Source organism: Dipodomys spectabilis, unplaced genomic scaffold (genome assembly GCF_019054845.1).
Source record: "Dipodomys spectabilis isolate Male_0828 unplaced genomic scaffold, ASM1905484v1 ptg000050l, whole genome shotgun sequence".
Taxonomy (NCBI): domain Eukaryota; kingdom Metazoa; phylum Chordata; class Mammalia; order Rodentia; family Heteromyidae; genus Dipodomys; species Dipodomys spectabilis.
Window position 1 is genome coordinate 14552635 of NW_024870727.1, and position 7883 is coordinate 14560517.

The window sequence follows — 7883 nt, forward strand, 5'->3', positions numbered from 1 at the left end:
CACACTGGAAAGCAATCTTCTGACATTGCTGAAGAACTGTTCTTAAACCCACACTACTTTGCAATTCAGTGTTACGTCTGTCTTTAACAATTTTCTTCCTTGAGATACCTGTGTGGTACAGGAAAGCAGTTCCATCTTTCATCACATTTTATAAATACTGATGTATTTTATATTATTGAAAGCTCATGACCTATTTCCTCCCAGTTGAGTCTACTGATGGTATTATTTGAGATATAATCATGATACTGATCTTGATACAATTTCTCTATATTTGACTACTGGTGGACCTATATTTTGGCATTTCGTTTCCAGAGCAGTGTAACTTCCCCATATAGAGTTCTTGCTGCTGGGAAGAATCTTAAGGGAGACAAAAGAGAACAACTTGAGGTAAAGTATTAGTCTGTTAAGGTATTTATAAATACCGCTGTACTGACTGAGGGAATGCTCTAAATATGCTCAAATAGCAGTGCTACCTGAAGTTCAAGCATGAGCTTTCATTCAAAAACATAACTGGAATAGTCAAGACAATGCCCAGGAGCTGAGTTCAAGCCCCAGGACCAGCACAAAAAGAAAGAAGAAAGAGAGGGGGAGGAGGGAGGAGAGAGGGAGGGAGGAAGGGAGGGAGGGAAGGAGAATTGATAAAGATACAGGGCATGTAAAAGTGTGTTTAAGAGATGCTAAATGTTTAACAATTCATCTTAAACAGAAATCTTGCCAGCCAGCCCAGCTCTAATTTATGAACTGTCTACCAAGTGAAGCATATTAAACTTGACACTGTTGGGAGAACAAGTTTCTACCATAAAGGAACCTGTGATCTTGATGTGCAAACAAAACACCCATGAAACACTGGGGAAAAGATACATTTTATAAAGCAATAAAAACAGGCAAGAATCTTGAGATATCTTAATATGCTTTTTCAATACAGGAGCCATGTTATATGTTGAGCAGCCTCTAGGGAAAGGAATGAAGATAGGAGAGAGGACATTGAGAAATACTCAGGAAATCAGTCTGGTGGAGTTTAAAGACCAATTCTGAGAGAAGAGGCATCTACTGGAGGACAGAAAAGCAATCGAAATAGTAAGTAGGAGTTCATAGAGAAGAATGAGAAGACATAAAGCTGAATTTAAGAGGCACTAAAAACGGAATTAAATTGAAACAGAAAAGTAGGAAATCTTAAGGAAAGGAAGACTGGCTTTTCACATTGTGGCTGGACAACAAATCCCATAATCTTTTGCCAAAGAAAAATGAATCAGTATCAAATAAGAACTTTAAAAATAGCTTACATATTTTACCCAGTAATTATCATTCTATGGATCTGTCTGAAGGAGATTTAAAGGTAAGCACAAAGCAAACATGCTTACCAAGATATTGCTTATGGCAATGAAAATCTGTCTATAAATTGGTAGATTAAATTACAACTTATCCATACAATAGAATACAACACAGCTATTACACATCATGTTACGGAAGAATGCTAAATTGCTACATTTTAGGTGTGGATCAAGAGGTAGGGCTTCAAAACCAGTAATGGCCCCCTCACCACCAAAAAAAAAAAAATCAAAACAACAATAGAACAGATCACAAAGTAGTTTATGTATACTACATAACTTAAAGAAAATTTGGTTATATTATATTAATGTGCATCAGTACTAATCTCAGAGTAGCAAGAGTTTGGGTGATTTTTCTCTATGTGGTTTTCGAGGTTTGCTAGATTTTTATAGACCAAAAATAGTATTTCTCTGTGCTGACACTGTGTGTTAATGTTTTCCATGTGTTAGCTGATTTAATTCCTCCAACAACCCTAATAAGTCTTATACAGATGAGGTTTGAACCTTACTCTTAGTTATGTAATGAGTAATGCACTAGGGGAAGGGGACATCAGTTTTTGAAAAGAAAAAGAAAATGCTTAGTGTACTCATAGTATTAAAGCAGCCCCAGGCTGGGATAAAGCCAGTGAGGAGAAAACAAGTGAACTCAAGAGCAAAGCCTGGTGACAGATGGGAAAGGAAAATATGTAAGCTGGATTCAATTTTCCTAAAGATGATGGTAGAGCCATTTAAAGTAATAGAAAAGCCAAGTAAAGTGAAAAAGTAAATTAGATTTGCTTTAGAACATTTAACTGTCAGCCTAAAACCTAATCAGCTCTCCATATTTCAAGAAATACTCACCTTTACCCAGCAAAAAGAAGCCTAGAGGAAAAGGTATTACACCTTTTACAGAATTCTGCAGAAACCTGTCAGGCCAATGATTAGATAACAGATTTCTAGGAAGGCAGACACTGTTTTCAAGAAAAGATGAAGGGATATGGAATTCAATTCTTAATAGAGCCTCTTTTAGGAAAAGATCACAGGCAAATGAGATGTATGTTCAAACTGCTTTTCTCCTGGAAAGCAAAGGTCAAGTTACTATTTATTTTGACCTTTTGTGGACTCAAAACAAAAAATAGATTTCTTCTGTCCTTAACTGAACCAAGAAACTATGTCTCTTTACCATCATTTTTATTTAATATTATATACAACATAGTTGTAGGATTAAGAAAATTTTACAACCTCTTTTTAAATGTATTATTTTATTAGCAATTCAAAGACATAGATAGATAGATAGATAGATAGATAGATAGATAGATAGATAGATAGATAGATAGATAGATAGATAGATATAGATAGATAGATAGATAACAATTTTATAAAGTTTTAGGTAAAGTATTCAAAAAAAGAATGTTCCCTATACTCAGTACAGTCTTACTATTTTTAAAGCCAACAAATGGATTTTATCATTAGGTTTATCATGAGTTGTGTTGTAAATGTCAGTTCAACTTCAAGGTAACCTTGGAAAACTAATAGATGAAGTTTTTAGATCTCAAAGCCTAGCAAAAGCAAGTGAAGAAGAAATACCTACTTTGGTCTTAAGGAAATTCTAGAAATTGCTTTGCAATATAAAAATGCCTAGAATTTTAATACTTTTCAAACACGATGACTTTGTAAATTACCCTTCCCCCTCCATTTGTTTCATCTTACACACTCTCTTTCTTTTTTTTTTTTTAGTAAGTTTTTTATTGTAAGAGGGGTTACAATTACATGAGCAAGGCAATGAGTACATTTCTTATAAAGCATTGTTGCCCCCTCCTTTGTTTTTACACACTCTCTTTCTCTTTCTCATTCTCTCATTCTCTCTCATTCTCTCTCCTCTGTCTCTCTGTCTCTCTGTCTCTCTTCTGAGAACTGGACCTAAAAGCAATCTCAGTGCCTGCCTGCCTGCCTATCTATCTATCTATCTATCTATCTATCTATCTATCTATCTATCTATCTATCTATCTATCTATCTATCTATCTATCTATCTATCTATCTATCCTCCCTCCTCTCTATATATACACACATTGTGTGTGAGTGTGTGTGTGTGTGGGCATGCACACCAGTCCTGGGCCTTGAACTTAGGGTCTGGGCACTGTCCCCGAGCATCTTTTGCTCAAGGCTAGCATTCTACCACTTGAGCCACAGCATCACTTTTGGCTTTTTCTGAGTAGTTTATTGAGTGTCATGGGCTCTCTGCACAGGTTGACTTCAATCTGCAATCCTCAGATCTCAGTCTCAAGTAGCTTAGTATTACAGGTGTGAGCCACCAGCACCCAGCTCCATTTATAGTTATACTCTATGTAATCCTAACTTGGAACCCACAGCTTCTGAATTGTGTGTTGACAGTGAATGGGACACAGGCGTTTTGATCTGCCTACATCTGAAGAGACTAAAGCTGATCTCTGCACTGAGGTTAAGGTAAGTTTAACACTGCTCTCTCACAGATCTGGCTCTAAGAGCATCTGAGAAGATTTTGTCACGATGAAAACACCCGAGGAGATAAGACAGAAAATTAAATCTGCAAATACTGAATAGGAAAAGGGCCAGACTTGGAGAGGGTAACTTAAGGATGAGGGCTAAGTATTCATTCGCAAGTGCAATGTGGAGACCCTTGGCAAAGCAAGATGGAAGAGGTGTGGTTTCCTTGCACAGCAGGCTCCCCTGCCCTTGGGTGGGGGGAGCAAGTGTGAGTGCACAGGGACCACATTAATTCCATTAGATCCACCCTGATCTACCTCTGCTATGGTAACATATCATTAACTTTTCCCAGCTGTGCTTTGACTCCAAGCACTTTGAAACAAATCCGAGTGAATGTCCTTGCCCACCAGGACAAGGACAGAAAGTTCCCGAGCTATTCCTCCCCTGTCATTTCTTGCCATTTCTACTCTTGGCCTCTTCTAATCTGGAAAGGTTATTTAAATAAGAAAAGCATCTTTGAGAAACCATCTTGTCCTCCTGAATTCATAATTCTACCTCAAGAAGACAAATCTGATTCATCTGAGAAGATGGCACAATGAGGGAAAAGTCCCAGGCATAAACTAGAAGCATATAAATGAAAGCTCCTGACTCTTAGAGACCCAAGATTATTACCATGGAGAACCGAAGTGTTACAGATGTGTAAATGCTCACCAGTTAGTGTAGCCAATAGCAAGAGGCTGCAGCACTCCAGATGTGAAGGCTGAAATCACAGGCCCTACTTAATCCAGAGGCTGATTCAGTTACAGCTGATTCAAGAGAGGGCCCCAGGGATTCCACAGAGGATGGACCTTTAATAACCTTATCGGTCATGGAACCATATTTATTCTGAGTTTATAGTCACGTGGTAGTGCCAAGCATGACTGAATGTGAAAATATAACTCAAATACCACTTGCTGTAGTCTAGCTTCCTCGCCCCAGATGGCTGCTTTTAAATATAAAAACAATTACTTCCCTCTTCCAGATCCCTGCTTCCTAACTAAAGTAAGATATACTTAGCCAAGGTGTCAGATATGGTTGAGCCATGTGATCCACTCTTCTTAATTTGATCAAAATCTACATCCAAACTCTTAAGACCTTAAAAAATGTATCTGAGGGAAAGATAAGGTTTTCACACTACCCAATGATGATGAATAAATTCTTATATTTTAGGAAGAACTGAGGTTTTAGCAGAAAAGACTGAGTTAGTTTTCTATTCTTTCCTTCCTCCCTCCCTCCCTTCCTTCCTTCTGTGATACTAGCATTTGAACTCAGGGCCTCACACTTGCTAGGTAAGCTATCTACCACCTGAGCCATGCCCTCAGCCCCTTTTGCTTTAGCTATTTTGGGGATAGGGTCTCACGTTTTTCCTGGGCTGGCCTGGACTGCAGTCCTCCTACTTATGCCTCTGGTGTAGATGAGATCACAAGTATGCACTGCTATTTATTGGTCGAAGCTGGGGAGTTCCTCATTAACCTTGCTCTGGTCTGAAATCAATGCCCTAATCTCTGCCTCCCAAGTAGCTAGTATTACAAGAATGAGCCACCACACCCAGCCCATAATTCTTTCAATTTTGTTTACAAATCACATATACACACCTAAATTCTCCTAAGAAACATCAGCATAAAAATGGCCTACCAAGACTTTCTCATCAATCTGCTGCACAAACCAGCAGGCACTCCGCCCAACCAGTCTGGCTAAAGTTTTGTGATGTGTGAGTTCCTATCTTTCCTGAAGTTATAGAAAGAAGAAGCTGTATTATATTTGAAACACCTGAAATCTACAGAAGAAAAATGCAAAGTAGTACATATTCTTGGGGGAGGTAAGCTTCATATTTCAAAGAAAAATTTAGTTAATTACTTGGGCTAGAAAGCTTAGTGAAATACTGATTGCCTTAAGTGCTTTATTCAAATGTAGACTAGGAATTTCCATATGTGATTCTTAGTCATATGCCTTTGGAGATTCAAGAAGCCAAAGGGAAGGATACAAATGAATTATAAGATGATAAGTTATTAATTAAAAAGACAGGAATTCTTTACTTTGACAGTAAAGCAGCCCACCTGGGAGATGGCCAAAAACACAGGTAAAAAATAGCTGACAACAGCTATTTATTCAGGAGCAATGCCAGATGTCTCCTACAGGGTCTTGCCTGGCGTTTACTCCACAGCCACCTGTCAAATTCTGTGCACCCCCAGAAAACAGGGGTGGCCAGCATGGCAGGAAAGCTACAGACCAATGCCAGTCGGTTCATGGCCCCATCTGAAATGGCTGGAAGTAGTGCCTTCAAAAGCAGCGTTAGATACAGGCTCCTCAAATGTGCACTGGGGGCGTGGGAAAGAGTCAATGTTCTGCCCAGCAAGCTGGTAACCGACTTAAACTAACTTGACACAATCAAGTCTGAAAATCCTCGGCACCAAATCATATTCCCTTTCAGTTTTCTTTGAGGCTTGAATTTCTATATTGCAACTTCAATAGTTGATTCGTGATAGCTATTCTCCAATCAAAAAGAAACTATTCTAAGGAAAAGTAATGAAGAAAGAATCTCCACCTGGACACATTGTGAGATTATTCATGAGAGAAAGGTAGAGTGAGAACTGTGGACCCCCCAGGAAACACCTAGGGGAAGGGTGTACAGGGCAGGAATGAAGATCAGGAAAGAAATACTTTCTACTTTGAAATTCAACTTTGTATAAAAGAGAACCCAAAGACCTGCATAGCTTACCAGTTTCAGTACCTCGTCTCCACCTGTGGTTCCCTCAGCCTCCCACAACGCATGTTTAAAGCGGACCTAGCAAAGCAAACTTGACTTGCTGCATCTCCTGTGTGTCAAGGCAACTGTACTTTAAAGCTTCTCGGGTCCTACTAAAGCCATCTCCTGGGTTGCAAAAGGAGTCTCTGAATGGTAGCCATGGTGTCTTCCCCTCTAGGACAGCCCTGGCTCTTGGCTCCGGCCTCTTGTTCAAGTCTCACTCCCACAAGTGTGGGTTTCCATATCACTCAATCCAGTGTTAACTCAATGGCGCTCTGAAATCAGGCTCAACGTTCAACAAGTGGTTAACTCTCCATGACCACAAAGAAAGGTAAGAGAAAGACCAGGCCAACTCTGTTTCTTCCCAGTCTCTTACACCATTTTCTACCTTGTCAGCACACATCTTATTTTTTTTAAGTAAAGCTATATATTATTCTATTATATGAAACAGCAAATACTTGAATGTGTTAACATGATTGAATTTTTAAATAGTATTAGTTTTGAAATCCTGTAGGTTATAGTTTTATACTTTTCTTCATGCTTTTTCCCCTTTACTCTATTTTACCTCTTTTACTTTTATTCAGTCAATAAGATACACACAGCACACATCTTAGTTAATACCACTGGAAAGCAGTGGTAGGAAGCCTGTGTAAATGCAACAAGAGCATGTTACTTCTCATTCAGAGAATGCTTCTTTGTATTTTAAGATTAATTCTGTACAATAATGAGCCTTAACCAAAGTTTTGTGAATAATATATCCTCTTTCCAGGAAAACACACACACACACACACACACACACAACTATCACAAGCCCCAGTCTTGGAACCTGGGTAGCAAGTTTATGAATACACCCCATCTTTGCTCCATCCAGTTGCTTCTGGGTCAGCAGGGGGAAAGGGAGAGGATGATCTCTTTTAAAATGGACATGCAGGGCTTCGTGTTTAGTAAATAGCTATCTGTTTTTGCAGTAAGACTCTGATCTGCTTCTTAAATTTTTATTATATATTTAAATATGCACTCTATTTTAACTAAAAGATGAACACCAATTACTACCCTCTACGGATTTTGATTTGATTCCGATAGTCAACTCATTCACAATAACAGTCCTGTGCATCTCCTAGGCCTTGAGTTTGGCCAATAAAGATCATCATCATCATCACTGGTAGTACTAGGTTTGAATTCAGAGCCTCACGCTTGTTCATACTGCTGCCTCACTTGGTTTCCTGCCACTTAAGCCTTACCTCCAGCCCATCTTTTTGCTGGTTATTTTTGGATATGAAGGCTGGTGGATTGAGTAGCTAGCATTACAGATGTGAGTCCCCAGTCC